Raw genomic sequence first — 19,398 nt, forward strand, 5'->3', positions numbered from 1 at the left:
GTAAGTAGGAAAAAATCCTGATGTAATTAACTTCCCCTTTGCTACCAGCTATTCTATTCTCTGTAAGTTCATAAATTCAAATTTTATTTATAATAATTAATTGAGGCACATCTGTTATAAATTGTTAAAAATACATTTTAATATTGTTTTAAAATCTGAAATAAAAAGAACATTATTTTATCTAATCCTGAGATTAGATCTGTTGTTCAAATGTTGACAGATATCATAATAATGTCTATAATAGCAAAAGAATCCATGTCAGATATATGCTTCACATTTAATTGTCCTAAGTTCCCTTTGGTCTAAATAAGTATCTCAGACTTTGACACTTAAAAGGCATTTCTTAGATAGGGACACCATTAAATCAATCAGTAAGTATCATCAGAATGTTTATAAGGAGGCTGGTAAGAGGTGTTCTTTCCATGGGACACCCTCTCAGTAAGAGAGAAATGAGTCCCAGTTCCGTCTTTACTCTTTCCCCTCCCATATACTTCATTTACTTGTTCTCTGCTTCTCCAGGGAAAGGCAACATGAACTCCTATAACCAAGATAACAAAGAATGATGAGTTATATATGGAATTACAATCTTCCTTTCTCATTTGACTCTCATGGTTGGTGCTCCTCTGGTTGCTGACAAAATTTTTTGAAAAGTTTTATGTTTGTTTTCTCCCCTCATTGTAACTTATAAAATTATATTATAAGAGGGCAAAGGCCAGTCCTTGCAGTACCATGCTACAGAAGCATTAGTATTTTATTATTAAGCCAACTGTTTAAGAAAAAATTTGGATTATCACATGGCAAGTGGCTAAGAAGCATTTGGACCTTCAAGAGAGATTTTTCAAAGTCTCTTTGGTATATTTATTTCTATGGATACATAGTATCTAGAATATATATAAAGATTTTTTTTTTTTTACCAATTTTCATTTGTCTCCACCATCATTGTAGAAGTCTTCTTCATTCTCTTTATGTGGATAATCATTCTAGTGATGTGAGAGATAGTCTCTCCCTTTCTCCATGTCTAAACAAAGAATTCAAAATTTTCATATTAAGTGACCTTATACACAATTCTTAGAGGGTCCGCTATGGTGGTGGATGAGTAATGAGGGGAAATTCCATTACTTTTATGGCAGAAATGGTTGCATTCAGTGGTCCTTTCATTGAGAAGGAAAATATTTCTATTTTGGTTTAGGATTCAAAAAAATGAATAATTAAGAATTTTTTTCCTGTTTTTTTAAAATAAACATCTCTTTGTAGTACTGTATTCCTTAACAGAACGGACAAATAGCAGAGTTCATTTAGCAAGAGAAAGATCTTGAAATGCCTAAATGTTCTGTTAATGGGATTATAACCTGTTTTTGTACCGTTGAAGGTACTGTATGCTTTTAGACAGGCAGAGTAAGTTATTTTAATAGATACGCTAATAAAAAAGAGAGCTTTCAATTGGTATATCATACCGAGCTGAAATCTGTATTTAAATGCATCTGGGGCTTTCTTTGCTAGTTGGCTAGCAATTAATCATGATTATAGTGTTTGACTGCCTATCACCTACAGCCTATTACAGAGAGACTGTTTTATAAGTACCACAGTGTTCCCAAACAAAACTGAGGGTTGGGCTGCTATTTCTCATGGGAAAATAAAGAGATGCACATGAACTAAGGAGGAAGAGAGTCTTTATTTCTGCAACTGGTTACAGGGAAAAGGCCTGAAAATTATCGCCATACCAACTCAAAATTGCAAAATTTTCTGGAGCCAATATACCTTCTAAGCAATATGTCTATGTGTAAATGTACATTCATCTAAAGACATAAGTGATTAACTTCTTTTAATCTATAACTAAGGTCTGAGTCTTGAAGACCTTCCTCTGGAGCCTCAGTAAATTTACTTAATCTACATGGGTCCAGGTGTAAACTTGTTTGTGGAGGCCTAGGGAATTTCTTCAAACCTGCAATAAAACCTGTTTAATTCTAAATGGGCCCCGTTAATAATTTCTTCGTTATTTTGTCACGCTTTAAGGCCCAGGAAAGACCTAGGCAAAACCTTTGGTGGGCTTTTGTTACATCCCAGCCTTTGAATAAGGTCAGTGGCTTTTAATATTTAACTTAACCACTAAGTCAATACTGGAACAGTTGTTATGGAGGCCTGTGTTAGTGAGACCTGGCCTGCTGCAATAGGACCCACATTCATTGACATATAATTTGATTCTGATTTTCATCATAATGTGACTAGACTTCTGGATACATAGACACACACACACACACACACACACACATACATATACACACACAGTATGAGAGAGGGAGAGATGTATATTATAAAAATAAAGTGATTTCAGGAAAATATCAATAATTTAATGACCTAAAACAGAAAATTAAAAATCCTTCCATATAAGCAACGTTGTAAATTCATTTAAAACTAAAACATTATTTTGGTACTGTCCCAAAAGCAGTTAGTGTTACCACTGAAGACTATTCAACAGTGACTCAGAATATGAAGATGGCCCTTAACCACATACATAGATTCATAATTGGAGTTTTACCCAAGACAAGCATAATATACATCCATGTTCAGCCTCATTTAACAATAGTGCTCTAGCATGTCTGAAGTCACAATCCTATGTCTCATAGTTATTAATTTTGCATGCAATTTCCAATCTGTATAAAACCTGTATTCTATTTCTAGCCTATTACAAATATATTTTTTAGAGAATTGGTGTAAACCTAATGCTACTGACCTTAACATGATAACAGAACATTTTCACCACTAGGATTATTTTAATTCAACAGAGTATTCAAGAAGAGAATCAATTTAAAAGAAAACAAATACAGAAAATGATAATATAAGAAGAGAGATAAAGAAATAAGGAGGAAACAAAAGAAGAGAGGGAAAGAAACAGGCAGAAAGAGAGAAAGAAGAGAAGGAATAGCTTCAGTAATTCAGTGAGAATACCAAGGCATAGAAAAAAGCATATATATTTAGTAAGACAATTTAATGCATGTTAAACACTAGGGTAAAAATAGTTTAATTATTAGGCCATTGAATGGAAAATATAATTTACCAAAGAACATTTGGCAGCATTCATTGAGTTAATATCAAGCAAATCAAAGATCCCAAATCATTTCATTGTTGCATTTCCATCTGAAAATTCAGATACCATGGAAATAAACCAAAGAGTTTCTAAGTAAGAGCTTCTAAACATTTTATACTCTTTTTTCTTTTTAGCAAATGTTTGTATGTGTCTGTGTGTGTGTGTATGTGTATGTAAAAGTCAACATAAATTTGGGACATTTTACTTTCCATGATTATTTTTAATGAGACTGACAATCACCATCCATTTGAAATGAAAGCCCTCATTATTGTATTCTCAAGAAGAATTCTGGTTATTTTTATGCCTGAGAAGGGATAGATTACTTAGCTGCTCACTCCTCCCTAGTGAATTTCATTAAAATTAAAAGAAATATAAAGTAAATATGTGTAATGGGTGGGAAAGAATATATACAGGAGGTAATATAGTTAATATCATTCAGGTGTATGTGTTTTCAACATTCCATGAGTGCCCTATGAAATTTCTATAAATCCTAAACGTATGTTAATTCCAATCCTAAATCAGGAGACTAAGATTATGTATTATTTATGAATAAGATTATGTATTATTTATAGCCCTGTTACTCAAACATATAAAATGACTTAAAGATTATAGCATGGTTTCTGATAAAACAACCAACCAAGCAAAATTTATAAAGATTTTTAAATAATTGGTTAGCTGGCATTTCATAAATATGAAATGTAAGATTATGAGTTTTCATCTGAATTCCTATTGTATCAACTTGACAATTCTAGATCATGCTGTTAAACCAAATAACCATAAAATTCAGTAGCTTAAAAAAACCTAAATTCATTTATTGCACAATTGACATGACATTGTGAGTTGACTGGGAACTCTACTACATACTATTGCCTCATACTTTATAATCAAAGGATCATTTTATAAAAATGTTTATTTTATATGATATGATGTGAAGTCATTTAATGTCAGCTTGAGCTTACATTCAGGCAATCCCAAATCTCAGACAATTGCTTATTCAAGTTACATTGTGTAGAATTAAAAAAAAATAACATATTGATCTAATTTGGTGAAAATTAAAGTGAGAGTCAGGAAATGAATCATGTAAGTAAATAAGACTACACAACCCATACAGTAGATATTAATATTTATTTTGCAGACAAAAATTAAGTAGATTGTAAGTTAATTTGAAGTATTTCATCAATGCTTTCTGAATATAATGATGAAAATAGATATAATTTCAATGGAAAAAACATATAAAAGATATCTGAATAAATAAACTGATCTCATATTTTAAAAATAATGTTTTATATTCTATTAAATATGTTTTCATTGATAATAAAATCATTTTTATTAGTAAAATATTGAGTAACAAATTTTACTAGACATTAAAAACACGAGGATGAATAAGAGGTAGGCATATTTCTTTTCCTCAACAATTTTAATTCAATGAGAGAAAATAATTTTTAGAAAATCATTTGAGATTTTGACAAGTTTTATAAAGGATGCTGTCACTGATAAAGATGAGGGTGAAGAAGCTACTTTAAAGAGAATGACAAGGGGACCTCGGTGTTGTAGTGACATTTAAGGCTGATACCTAGAAGATGAGACTAAGTCATTTGTTGAAAGAGAAAAGAATAAAGTATAAAGGGAAAAACTCAGCTGGAGATACTGATGTGCTCTACAAACTATGAAAAAGACAGAACTGACCATTGGTTTTAGATGCAACAGATGAAGAGCTTTAAAGAGTTCACTCTCATTCTTACAGAAAAGAGGAAGTTGAACAAACGTGAAAATGAATGGCATTTCTTGGGTCTATCTGAGAATTGAAGCTGCAGGGGAACTGCCATCTCAATATGTAGAGAGAAAGGTACATCAAGAGAGATAAAACAACCATGATCTGCTTACATGGAGTAGTGTGCACTGGAGCCATAGAAGGGAACTTAAACGGTGATATTGATGAATTACTGCAGGCTGAACGTGGACTAGTATGACAGTGAGAATCTGCTGAAGGTCCCAGGCCCAAGGGAGCCTTCACACTTCCGCACCAGGATTTTTGGGTGAGGATTCAAAAGATCACTTGTGGTTATGGCAGAAGAAGAGGAAGAGAAATCTTTGTGAAATTCACTCAGAAGCTTCTATATTATTCCAAGTATAAGGACTATGCCCAGTTCAGAAACCTTATTCCTGCCCAGAAAGGAAATTTCTTCCCCCTTCAGCTATCACTTTACTTCCCTTCTCACCTAAACGAATGGTTTAGGGGGCTCAGGGATTTAAGGAGATAGACTGGTTGGAAAGGCTGTAGCCAGGGATCTAAACGGGGGCAGAGGCAAGAAAGCTATGCAATTGAATAAACAGATGAAAGTCACAATCCCAAGATACAAGCCCACTAAAAGACCAAGATTTAATCAGAAGATTACAGAACACTCCTGTTTTCTGACACCTTATCACCACACTGACAGCGCTCAGAATGATAACAGCAGATTACATCTGAAAGAGCTGTAAGGCACAAACTGTCTTTGAGGAAGAGGTACATAAGAAGACCATAGTCCTGGGGGGGGGGGGGGGGGGAAATGTCAAAGGGCCCTGGAAAACTTGGAAGCTTCTGGCACCTACAGGAGAGTTCAAAATTTTAGGTGCTGAATGAAGAGATTGTTTCAATAAAGAAGATGTGAACTTTTTTTTAAAGTTGGTAATGGTTTGAGTGAAATGACCTAATATGTCCACTGAATGTGAAAAATGGACATGATAGGTTACCTTGACTAAAGTACAGTAATTTCACTGATATGGTGAAGATTGGAAATGAACTGATAAACACTTGCCTACTTAATGGTACACATATTCAACGCCCTAAGATATTCTGACATTTTACAAGGTGTTAATTTGAATGTATATAGAACGATATAAGAAATCCAAAAATAGCAAATAAAAACTGATTTCTGTGGTAACAAGAAGAAGCTAGTCTTTTAATATTAAAAGACTTAATAACAAACGGGTTTTCTAATTATCCTCTATACAATAAATAAAATGAAGAACTATACATGGAGAAATAGATATATAATATAAAAATAAAATACTAGAACTTAAAGATGAAACTTGAAGTCATAATATTGATAAAAGTATGTAAGTATGTGATCATAATCAGCAATTTTTGCGGGGATACAGTAAATAACAACAATTCAGTTTTTTTATTTAAATACATGATAAATATGAAAATGTTATTTTATCTTTTTTTCCTCTACTTTTTCAAAATATTTACTGTGCATGAATGGAAAGCTCTATATGCATCTATAGAATCAGATAAGTTTTATTTGCTAAGCACTGAGGCTGCTGAGAATTTTCCTGATTACGCCAAGATGAAGAACATTCTTTAGTTAAACAATAGATAACTAAAAGTATAAGCTTATCCATTGTAGCTACACAGTAGTCAATACATTTTCATTTTTACAACCATAAACATGTCCTCTTCACTACCTATATAACATTTGAGAAAATAAAATTGATATTTAAGTTTGAAGAATTTTACATATAAATTTTGCAGTGAAATATTGTATGTCATAACTATCAATCAAATCAAAACAAAATCAGAATTCATTTGTCTACTGTCATATAGATATGTTGCTGATGATATCATTTAAATTTGGCTTGACATATTATATTTACAACAGACACATATTAAAAACAATTTACTTATTTTATTAGTCTACATATGTGTGTGTACATGCACAGTCATACATGTGTTTGTATGTTATGCAATTTAGGTACAAGATCATCACAAATAATTTGGATAATTCCAATATTATTTAGTGAATATATGTCTTTATATGACTATTACGAGAAAAATGTGTCTTTATTGTGGTCATGCCAATATTTCTTGCTACTACTCTATATAACACTGAGGTATGGAAATATGGCTATAAAATATAAATCAGGTGTTCAGTATATACATATAGGTTTGGTAGGTCTATAAATATGCAGAAGTGGGAGGATATTGTAAAACATTGATTTATCATCCATTTAAAAAGTCATCTTTTAATTTACTCATATGTTTTGTCAGGTACAGTAAAGTAAGGTTTAATTATTGGAGCTTTATTTCTGTAATAGATATGCCACAAAAGGTAGTAGCTCAAACACACAGAAGTTTGTCTCACTCTTAAGACAGTCCAAGATGGGCACTTATGTTAATGAACATGGCCTTTCCACATAGTGATTCAAATACCCAGGTTTCTTCCATTTTTGTATCATCACCATACCTAGGATTTCAGAAACCTCTTAAAACATGTAAGAAAGAGAATGAAGAAGATGGAATTTTTTTAAAAAAATAACCTCTTGGCCTGGAAGAAATACACATAATGTCTGCTTCCATTCTCTTGGTAATAACAAGTAACATGGCCACACCGATTATAAGAGGATAGAAAGGTTAGCATAGGGGAAACTGATCCAGCTGAGAAGTTACTTACCAGACAGCTCCATACACTTGAGAAGGGATAATAAATTTTGACGAAAAGCAATCTTTGCCACAGTCTAACCTCTGGCCAGCAAAAACCATATTTTTCACTTTACCCAGAGATCATATACACCTACTCCCTTTTCAGAAGAGATGACTGAAAGTAATATCTTCTTTATGTCTCAACATTCAGGATCTCTGAATTATGTATATAATCATGCCTCACTTAGTGACAGAGATACATTCTAAGAAATGCATTGTTAAGTGATTTTATCAGCATATGACATCATAGAGTATACTTACACAAACCTACATTGTATAGGCTACTATACTAAGCTGTATGGTATAGTTGATTGCTCCTAAGCTAGGAACCGGTACAGCATGTTACTGTACTGAATACTGTAGGCAACTGTGACATAATTCTAAATATTTGTGTATCTAAACATATAAAAGTGACAGGAAAAATATATTATAAAAGATTTTTTAAAATAATATACCTGTAGAAGGCATATATCATGGAGCTTGAAAGACTGGAAGTTGCTCTGAGTGAGCCAGTGAGTGAGTGATGAGTGAACGTGAAAGCCTCAGACATTACTGTCCACTACTGTAGACTACATAAACACTGTATACTTAGGGTACACTAAATTTGTCAAAAATGTTTTTCTTCAATAATAAATTGATCTTAGCTTCCTATAACTTTTTTATTCATAAATGTTTAAATTCTTTGACTCTTTTGCAATAACATTAGCTTAAAACACACACACATTGTACAGTTGTACAAAATATTTCCTTTCTTTATATTCTTATTTTATAAGCTGTTTCTGTGTTTAATTTTTTAAGTTTTTTTAACTTTTACTTTGTAAACTTTTTTGTTAAAAACTAAAATACAAACACACACATTAGTCTAGGCCTAAACAGGATCAGGATCATCAATGTTATTGCCTTACACCTCTACATCTTGTCCCACTGAAAGGCCATCAGGGACAGTAACACAAATCGATCTGTCATCTCCCGTAACAATGCCTTCTTCTGGAATACTCCCATAGAACCTGCCTGAGTCTGTTTTACAGTTAACTTTTTTATAAATATAAGTAGAAGGAGAAAGAGCATACACCAAAATAATCATATAAATAGTATAGTAAATAAATAAATACATAATATAGTATATACGTGAACAGAATAATAATAATGGTTTATTTTTTGTCGAGTATTATGTACTGTACATAATTGTATGGGCTATAGTTTTAGACTACTGGCAGTGCAATAGGTTTGTTTCCAATAGCATCACCACGAACACATGAGAAATGCATTGTACTATGACATTACGATGGCTATGACATCACCAAGTGATAGAAATGTTTTAGCTCCATTAATAATCGTATATGACCAGCATTGTATATGCCATTCATTATTAAATTAAATGTTGTTATGTGGTGCATAGCTATACTTGTGTCTCTCTATCAGGTATAGATTTGTTTCTCTATGTTTTGCTAGTCTGTAAACCAAAAGACAAGCAAACTGCCCTACCTTTATCCAAGCCATTATTTTTCAGAATAGTGACTAAAAACAACACAATTGGCACTCAGACTAAATCACAGAAGAATAAAGGCACACAGTAATAATTAGTCGATGGCAAAGACCCAAACCTACTGGGTAGGAAAAATGAAGACACTAAGTTGGCAGAGAAGCAGGTTTTCTATTAGCTCTCAAACTGACCTCTAAGAGGAATCCATTACCAGCCTCTAGGAAATATACCATTTTGAGGAGCTGTGTAGCTTTCAGTTATTTTCCAATGATCCAATTATGAAGAACAAAAGATGCTTGAAAAGTTTGAGAGTCAAAACCTTTCTAATGAGTAACTCCTGGAATGGCAGAATGAGAACCTTGATAAATTTAATGTTCCATGAAAACAACAACAGAAAGCTAAAATTAAACTGGAAATTAAACAAAACTACAAAACAATTGAAAACTATCTTTTAACAAGAAACTACTAAACCTCGGTAAGACAGCTGTTGGTGGTGTTTTAAATTGGGCCTATTCTCGTCTTCCCTCCCGGTTCAGCTTCCTGGCGTGGTACCTGTGAAAAGCTCACAGCTGTGCGAGGGTCGTATTACAGCTATTTTTCACTCAGAGTTCAGCTCAATAAAAAATCTCCATCCCTAAGATATTACCAATGTCTATAGATACATGCTGATAATATTGCAGCTGTCTAAATCGATTATTTAAGATGAGGCCCACAAGATCCTGGAGAAAAATTAAAAGAAATATGTAGAAAATTAGATGGTCATAGAAAATTTTGAAAATCTTCAATATGTTCCTGAAGATCTAGAAGGCTGTGTACATACACTTACCTGTGTACATGCCCAATAAGATAGGGAAAATGAGAAGGAAACAGTTGTGCACTCCTTGCTTTCCTTGAGATCCTGGAAAGCAAGAAGACAAAAATAAGAGTGTCTTGTAAACAATATGAAGGTTGAAGGTGTGCCTTCTCACATTAATCTACTTGTCCATGAAAGAAGACACACAGGTAAGGTATGTAAGAAAATATTCTAAATGAACATAGGCTGACCACCAAATTATAAGGACCTAGAGATTAATCTAAGTAAGCCAAAATTAAAAATGAAAATAATAAGAAGAAAAAGAAAAAGCTATCTGTGAAGTCAATGACTAAGCACTGAAAGAAATACAGAATCTAAAGAATCCAGGAAGGTCAAAAAACAAATAAGGGGCCGGCGCGTTGGCACACGCCTGTAATCCCAGCACTTTGGGAGGCTGAAGGGGAAGATCACGAGGTCAGGAGATGGAGATTATCCTGGCTAACATGGTGAAACCCCGTCTCTACTGAAAATACAAAAAATTAGCCAGGCGTGGTGGTGGGCGCCTGTAGTCCCAGCTACTCGGGAGACTGAGGCAGGAGAATGGCAGGAACCCCAGGAGGTGGAGCTTGCAGTGAGCTGAGATCACGCCATTGTACTCCAGCCTGGGTGACAGAGCGAGACTCAGTCTCAAAAAAAAAAAAAAAAAAAAAAAGAATAGGAGAAAAACAACAGAAACAAAACAAAATTCAGCAAAACCACAGAACCTCTCTGAAAGCCAGAGAAATCTGATTCCAGAGTTGTTATAATACATTCTCTAAAGTTCATTTTTCAACCAAAAATATTATGAGAAATGCAAAATAGTAGCATATATATAGCAAGTTGAGAAAAAAATCAGTCAACACAAAATGTTCCTATGTAGGAATAGATATTAGACTTAAAAGACAACAAATTGTAATTCAGATTTACAAGCATATTTAAATAACTAAAAGAAACTGTAGATAAACAATTTAAAGGAAGAATGATAATTATGTCTCACAAAATATATATCAATAAGCAAATGAAAGTTCATTCAGCTGTCAACAGGTAAAGTAACTACATGTTTTTAAAAATTACCAGAGGCTGGGCGTGGTGGCTCATGCCTGTAATACCAGCACTTTGGGAGGCCGAGGCAGACATATTACCAGGTCAGGAGTTCAAGACCAGCCTAGCCAATATGATGAAACCCCGTCTCTACTAAAATACAAAAATTAGCCAGGTGTGATGGTGCATGCTTGTAGTCCCAGCTACTTGGGAGGCTGAGGCAGAAGAATTGCTAGAACCCAAAAGGCAGAGGTTGCAGTCAGTTGAAATTGTGCCAATGTACTCCAGCCTGGGAAACAGGGCGAGACTGTCTCAAAAAATAAAATTAAATTAAATGAAAAAATATAATAAAATTACTATAAAAGCAAACCAATAGATTTTATCTGAAATAAAAATCAGTGAACTTTAAGATAGGTCAATAGAGGTTATCTATTCTAATTATTAGAATGAAAAAAATAAAAGAGGTAAAATAAAAATAGCCTCAGTGAATCTAATAAACTGTCAAGGATATCAACAAAGGGAGTTTAGAGAATGAGAGGAAAGAGAAGAGGGCAGAAAGTGATTTAATAAATAAAAAATATGTTTCTATTTTTCCAAGATGTTGAGGAACTGCAGGAAGAAAAAATATAACACAAAAAGATCCACACTTAGGTTACATAATAGTTAAGCAGACAAAAGTCAAAGAGAAAGAAAAATTGAAAGCAGCAAGACAAAAAGGTCATGTCCCATAGATGGAATTCTCGGTAAGATTAAGGTTTGACTTATCTTCGGAAACCATGGAAATCAAGAGACAGCAAAATGAGATCTTGAATTATTGAAAAATATTTTCAATCTAGAATTAAAAATTAAGCAAAACATTTCTTTAAATAAATGATAAAAAAGTAAGGCATTCAAAGATAAATAAAAACTCATGAAATTTTTTGCTAGTAGACCATCCCTATTAAAAAAAAAAAAAATACTAAGAGAGTCCTTCAGGCTAAAATTAAAGGGAACTAAACAAAGACACAAATTTAGATTAAAAAAGAATGAATACCTCAATAAAGATATCTTCACAGAGAAATGTAGAAAACAGTATAAATGTATGTTTGTAACACTTTTCTTCTATTTTATTTGTAAGAAAACTTCATAAAGCAATAATTGCTTATCTCTGTTGATTGTCTTATATTGTATAAAGATGAATAAGTGGGGTTTATTCCAGAAATACCAGGTTAGTGCAATAGTTAAAAATCAATCATTGTAATATAGCGCATTAAAAAAATAAAAATAAGATCACCTCAATAGATACATCAAAAAATTTAACAAAATCAAATACGCTTTCATGATTTAAAAAAACCCTCAGGCTACTGTGACCAGAAGATAACTTTTAAAATCTGTATGGAGCATCTATGAAAAACTCACAGCTGAAACCATAATTAGCAAAATAAATATTAATGCTTTTATACTATAATAAGATATGAGACAAGAATATTCATTCCTACTACTCTTATCGAATATTTTAATGGCAGTTCTAGGTAGTAAAGCTAGGTTAGAAAGTGAAAATCATCCAGTTTGTAAGGAAGAAATAAAACTATATTTATCTTTGAAGTTGTCATGATTTTGTTGGTAGAAAAATCTCAGAGAATGTAGTAAAATACTGACAACTAAGAAGTGAGTCAAACAAGATACAAAATCAGCATAAAAATCAAATTTATTTCTATACATAAGCAATGACCAGTTTTAACATGAAATTAACAAAATAACTTATTTGCAATAACAGCAAAAACAATAAAATGCTTAAAAATGCACTTTAAAGAAGTGTAAGACGTACACACTGTAAACTACAAAAAATATACCAGAAGTAGAAGAAATAATTGAATAAAAAGATCTCAGTTAATGAATGAAAGACTAATTATTGTTAAGTTAGCAATAATTTTCAAATTGATCTACAGATTAAACATAATCTATGTCAAAATCTCTACTGCATTTTTGCAGAAATTGACAAGCTGATACAAAATTATTTATAAAAATTCAAATTGCCAGAATAGTCAAAACAATCTTCCATTAAGAATAAAAAAGGTAGATCAATGGAATAAAATGACAGTCAAAAACCAAATCCTTAGATTTATGATCTATTGGTTTTCAAAAAGGGTGTCAAAATAATTTATTGAAAAAACAATAACATTTTCAAAAAATGATGCTGCATCCACTAGACGTACACATGCAAAAGAATAAATTTGAACTCCCTGCCTCACACGATGTACAAAATTAACTCAAACTGAATCATTCACCTAAATATAAGATCTAAGACTATAAAACTGTTTTAGAAATCCAGGAGTTCATCTTCCCTGCCTTACGTTCACTACCTTATCTTTCTTAAATATAAAGCCAAAAGTCCAAGTAACAAAGAGATGTGAAAATAAGTGGGACTATTAATACTGAGTGTCAATTTGATTGGATTGAAGGAAAAAAAGTATTGATCCTGGGTGTGTCTGTGAGGGTGTTGCCAAAAGAGATTAATATTTGAGTTACTGGGCTGGGGGAGGCAGATCTGCCCTTAATCAGGTAGGCACAATCTAATCAGTGCCAGTGAATATAAAGCAGACAGAAAAACATAAAAAGGAAAGACTGGCCTAGCCTGTCAGTCTATATCTTTCTCCTGTGCTGGATTCTTCCTACCCTCAAATATCGGACTCCAAGTTCTTCGGTGTTGGGAATAGGACTGGCTCTCCCTGCTCCTCAGTTTGCAGACAGCCTATTGTGGGACCTTGCAATCATGTAAGTTAATACTTAATAAATTCCCCTTTGTGTGTGTGTGTGTGTGTGTGTGTGTGTGTGTGTGTGTGTACATATATATAGTTCTGTCCCACTAAGATAATCCTGACTGGATAACTAATATATATATTAGCTCTGTCCCACTAAGATAATCCTGACTAATAAAGATTTTGGTACCAGTACAGATAGTGGTTCTAGAGAAACAGAATATTAAGGATGGAGTTCTTTCATTGGTTTTAGAGTTTCTGAAGTTGGTGTCTTAATATTATTAGACCCCCAAAATTCTAAGGACTCTACTTCTAATAGTATGGAGAACACTGATAGTCCTTGATGGAAACTGTTTGGAGAGTTATGCAAAATAAATGCATTTGACAGTCCTAATTCACCACTCATGAGATGCAATGAGTTTAGTAACTCTATACATAATATCTTTGACCATATGTGGAGAACTAAGGAACATAATTAAGCTTGTTGGTTGCTTCCAAGTTCAGTGGAAAAAATGATGAAAGAAAATGATGAACTCAGGTATTCTGTCTCCTGGCTGCAGAAGCAGATTCTGAGCCTCAGATCTACTACAATTGCCCTGAATGACAGTCTTATCTCCTGTAGAGAAAGAGTTGAAACTGTGGAAAAACAGACACAAGCTCTTAACGTAAGAGTGACTGACCTGCAATGTAAGATGCATGCACGGCCTCACCAGGTGTCTGCTATTAAATTGAGGCCATTGATTGGAAAATAATAGGACCCTGCAACTTGCAATGAGGACATGTGGGAGGAACCTGATGAAGCTGGGGACACTGTTTGTAAATTCGGATGAACGTTTTTTGTGACCAGGAACAGCTTTCCCATCCACAGTAGTGGCAACATTCCCTTCCTGACCCATGCTGCCATCAGTCTTTCCACCTTTGTCTGAGGAAAGAAACCCTGTACTGCCTGAGGCAACCTTGATGGCATCCCCTGAGGCAGTTGGCAAGCAAGATAATGTTGATTCTTCTCAGAAGCCACCCCCAACACCTCTCTTTGCTTCTAGACCTATAACTAGACTAAAGTAGCAGTGGGTGCCTAGAGGTGAGGTTGAGAGTGTTATCCATGAGGAGGTGCACTATACTTGAAAAGAACTGTTTGAACTGTCTAAATTAATAAACAGAAATCTGGAGAACAGGCATAAGAATTAATAGTAAGGGTATGGGATAATGTTGGAAGGAATATAGAGTTAGATCATACTGAATTTATTGATTTGGGCCCACTAATTAGGGACTCTGCATTTAATGTTGCAGCTTGGGGAGTTAAAAATGGTTCTAATAGTTTATTTGCTTGATTAGCCAAAACAGGGATTAAAAGATATCCCACTGTGAGCAAGCTGGAAATGCCTGATCTCCCTTGGTTTAATGTAAAGGAAGGGATCCAAAGGCTTAGGGAAATTGGGATGGTGAGCTGGATTAGTCACATTAGATCTACTCATCCCACCTGGGAGGGTCCAGAAGATATACCCTTGACCAATGCCTTGCAAAATAGATTTGTGAGGGCAGCCTCTACATCTTTGAAGAGTCCTGTAATTGTTCTTCTCTGTATGTCAGATCTAATGGTGGGAACCACAGTCACTCAATTACAAAATTTAAATATAATGGAAATAATTGGATCCCAAGGTGGCAGGGGCCAAGTGACAACACTCAACCATCAAGGGCAAGGTAGGCATAGCTACCATAATGGACAGCAGAGCAGCAATCAGAATAGTCTGACTTGTGTAGAACTCTTGCATTGGCTAATTAATCACAGTGTTCCTAGAAGTGAAATTCATAGGAAACCTACTACATTCCTACTTAATTGATGTAAGTAGAAAACTTCTAGGTAGAATGGACAAAAGACTAATTTGAATTACAAAAACAGAGAATCATGGCCCTTCAATCAATTTCCAGACTTGAGACAGTTTACAGACCCACAACCCCTTGAATGATGGGGAGGCTATGTCCCCTTAAGAAAGGACCCCACTACATTACCAACAATTTATGCAGTGAATCTTTTTCCCATCCTTCCACAAGGATACCTTTTACCAGGATAACTGCACATTGGGAAAAGGGAAATGATCAGACATTTCGGGGACTACTGGGCACTGGCTCTCAGCTGACCTTGGTTTCAGGGCACCCAAAACACTGCTGTTGTCCTCCAGTTAAAGTAGGGGCTTATGAATGTCAGGTAACTAATGCAGTTTTAGCTTACGTCTGACTTACAGTGGGTCCAGCGGATCTCCAGACTCATCCTGTGGTAATTTCCCCATTGCCAGAATGAATAATTGGCCTAGACATATTCTGCATCTGGCAGACCCCCAGATGGTCTCCCTTACTGGTAGGGTGAGGGCTACTATTGTGGGAAAGACCAAATGGAATCCATTAGAGCTGCCCCTACCTAGAAAAATAGTAAATAAAAAACAATATCGTATCTCTGGAGGGATGGTGGAGATTAGAACCACCATCAAGGACTTGAATGACAGTGGATTATGGTAAGCTCAACCAAGTGGTGACTCCAATTGCAGCTGCTGTACCAGCTGTGGTTTTACTGCTTGCACAAATTAACACATCTCCTGGTACCTTGTATTCAGCCATTGACTTGGCAAATGTCTTTTTCTCCATTCTTGTCCATAAGGCCCACCAGAAACAATTTGCATTCAGCTGGCAAGGTCAGTAATATACCTTTACTGTACTACCTCAGGGGTATACCAACTCTCCAGTTTTGTGTCATAATGTTATTCAGAGAGAACTTAATCACTTTTCTCTTCTGCAAGTATCACACTGTTCCATTACATTGATGACATTATGCTAATTGGATCCAGTGAGCAAGAATTAGCAAACATACTGGATTTATTTGTGAGACACTTGTGTGCCAGAGGATGGGAAATAAATCTGACTAAAATTCAGGAACCATCTACCTCAGTAAAATTTCTAGGGGTCCAGTGGTGTCAGGCCTGTCAAGGTATTCCTTCTAAGGTAAAGGATAAGTTGCTGCATTTGGCCCCTCTTACAACCAAGAAAGAGGTACAATGCCTAGTGGGCCCATTTGGATTTTGGAAGCAACACATTCTGCATTTGGGTGTGTTACTCTGGCCCATTTATCAAGTGACCCAAAAGGCTGACAGTTTTAAGTGGGGTCCAGAACAAGAGAAGGCTCTACGATAACTCCAGGCTGCTTTGCATGCGGCTCTGCCACTTGGGCCATATAACCCAGCAGATCCAATGGTCCCTGAGGTATCAGTGGAGATAGAAATGCTGTTTGGAGCCTTTGACAGGCCCCTATAGGTGAATCACAGCAGAGACCTCTAGGATTTTGGAGCAAGGCCCTCCCGTCTTCTGAAGACAACTACTCGCCTTTTGAGAGACAGCTCTTGTCCTGTTACTGGGCTTTGGTGGAAACTGAATACCGAATATGGGTCATCAAATCACCATGCAACCTGAACTGCCTATCATGAACTGGGTGCTTTCTGACCCATCTAGCCATAAAGTGGGTCAAGCGCAGCATCATTCCATCATCAAATGGAAGTGATATATATGTGATCAGGCTCGAGCAGGTCCTGAAGGCACAATTAAGTTACATGAGGAAGTGGCTCAAATATCCATGGTCTTTACTCCTGTTACCCTCACCTCTCTTCCCCAGCCTGCACTGATGGCCTCATGGGGCATTCCTTATGATCAGTTGACAGAGCAAGAGAAGACTTAGGGCCTGGTTCACAGATGATTCTGCACAATATGGAGTCACCACTCGAAAGTGGACAGCTTCAATACTGCAGCCCCTTTCTAGGACATCCCTGAGGAAAGTGGTGAAGAGAAATCTTTCTGGTGGGCAGAACCTCAAGCAGTGCACCTGGTTGTGCACTTTGCTTGGAATGAGAAATGGCCAGATGTGCAGTTATATACTGATTCATGGACTGTAGTCAATGGTTTGACTGTATGGTCAGGGACTTGGAAGAAGCATGATTGGAAAATTGGTGACAAAGAAATTTGGGCAAGAGGTATATGGATGAACCTCTCTGAGTGATCAAAAACCATGAAGATATTTGTATCCCATGTGAGTGCTCATTAACAGCTGACTTCAGCAGGGGAGGATTTTAGTAATCAAGTGGATAAGGGGAACTATTCTGTGGACAGCACTCAGCCTCTTTCCCCAGCCACCCCTGTCATCGCCCAATAGGCCCATGAACAAAGTAACCACGATGGCAGGGATGGAGGTTACACGTGGGCTCAGCAACATGGTCTTTCATTCATCAAGGCTGACCTGGCTGTGGACACTGCTGAGTCCCCAATTTGTGGGCAGCAGAGACAAACACTGAGCCCTCGATATGGCACAATTCCTTGGGGTTGTCAGCCTGTCACCTGGTGGCAGATTGATTATATTGGACCTCTTCCATCATGTAAAAGGCAGAGGTTTGTCCTCACTGGAACAGAAACTTACTCTGGATATGGACTTGCCTATCCTACATGTCATGCTCCTGCCAAGACTACCATCTGTGGACTCACAGAATGCCTTATTCACCATCATGATATTCTGCACAGCATTGCCTCTCACCAAGGCACTCACTTTATGGCTAAAGAAGTGTGGCAGTGAGCTCATGCTCATAGAATTCACTGGTCTTACCATGTTCCCCATCATCCTGAGCAGCTGGATTAAAAGAATGATGGAATGGCCTTTTGAAGTCCCAATTACAACACCAACTAGGTGGCAGTACTTTGCAGGGCTGAGGCAAAGTTCTCCAGAAGGCTGTGTATGATCTGAATCAGCATCCAATATATGGTACTTTCTCCCATAGCCAGGATTCACAAGTCCAGGAGTCAAGGGGTGGAAGTGGAAGTGGCACCACTCACCATCACCTCTAAAGATCCACTAGCAAAAGTTTTGCTTCCTGTTCCCATGACATTACATACCGGTAGCCTAGAGGTCTTATTTCCAGAGGGAGGAAGCCTGCCACCAGGAGACACAGCAATGATTCCATTAAACTGGAAGTTAAGACTGCCACTCAGACACTTTGGGCTCCTCCTACCTTTAAGTCAATAGGCCAAGAAGGGAGTTGCCGTATTGGCTGGAGTGATTGACCCAGAGTATCAAGATGAAATCAGTCTACTGCTCACAATGTAAGTAAGGAAGGGTGTGCATGGAATACAGGAGATCCATTAGGGCATCTCTTAATTTTACCATGTCTTGTGATTAAGGTCAATGGAAAACTACAATAGCCCAATCCAGGCGGGACTACAAATGGCCCAGACCCTTCAGGAATGAAGGTTTCTGGCCACTCCACCAGGAAAAAAAACCATGATCTGCTGAGCTGCTTGCTGAAGACAAAGGGAATACAGAATGGGTGGTAGAAGAAGGTAGTTATCAACACCAGCTATGACCACGTGACTAGCTGCAGAAATGGTGATTGTAATTGTCATGAGTATTTCCTCCTTTTGTTAAAAACATGTTTTTGCATATATACACTTGTACTAAGAAGACATCTTCATTTTATTTGCTTTTTCCTTTATCATGTGACATGAGATTTATTGACTTTATATCAGTATTTAAATAATATTAACTTTATGTAGTAGTATGTGTTGGGGACTGGTGTGTTTCCGGTTGTATGAAGGATAGTTGTATCAAGTTAGGCAAATTATGACCTTATTATTGTCTTTATTTGAAGATTATGTATGATCTCAGGAGATGTGTATGGGTTCAAGTTGACTTGTGATGGTTAATACTGAGTGTCAACTTGATTGGAT

At 35.9% G+C, this 19,398-nt stretch overlaps 1 long non-coding RNA gene across 1 annotated transcript; it reads right to left on the reverse strand.

Moving 5' to 3' along the window:
- Window positions 1–379: 379 nt before the first annotated feature.
- On the reverse strand, window positions 380–7,697 carry LOC135968546 (uncharacterized). The gene is made up of 2 exons (XR_010583413.1): window positions 7,522–7,697; window positions 380–538 (listed from the first exon to the last, which is right to left on the reverse strand). It is a non-coding gene; the product is annotated as an uncharacterized lncRNA (long non-coding RNA).
- Between the last annotated feature and the right edge of the window lie 11,701 nt (window positions 7,698–19,398).

The sequence above is a fragment of the Macaca fascicularis genome, chromosome 1 (assembly GCF_037993035.2).
Source record: "Macaca fascicularis isolate 582-1 chromosome 1, T2T-MFA8v1.1".
NCBI classification, from domain to species: domain Eukaryota; kingdom Metazoa; phylum Chordata; class Mammalia; order Primates; family Cercopithecidae; genus Macaca; species Macaca fascicularis.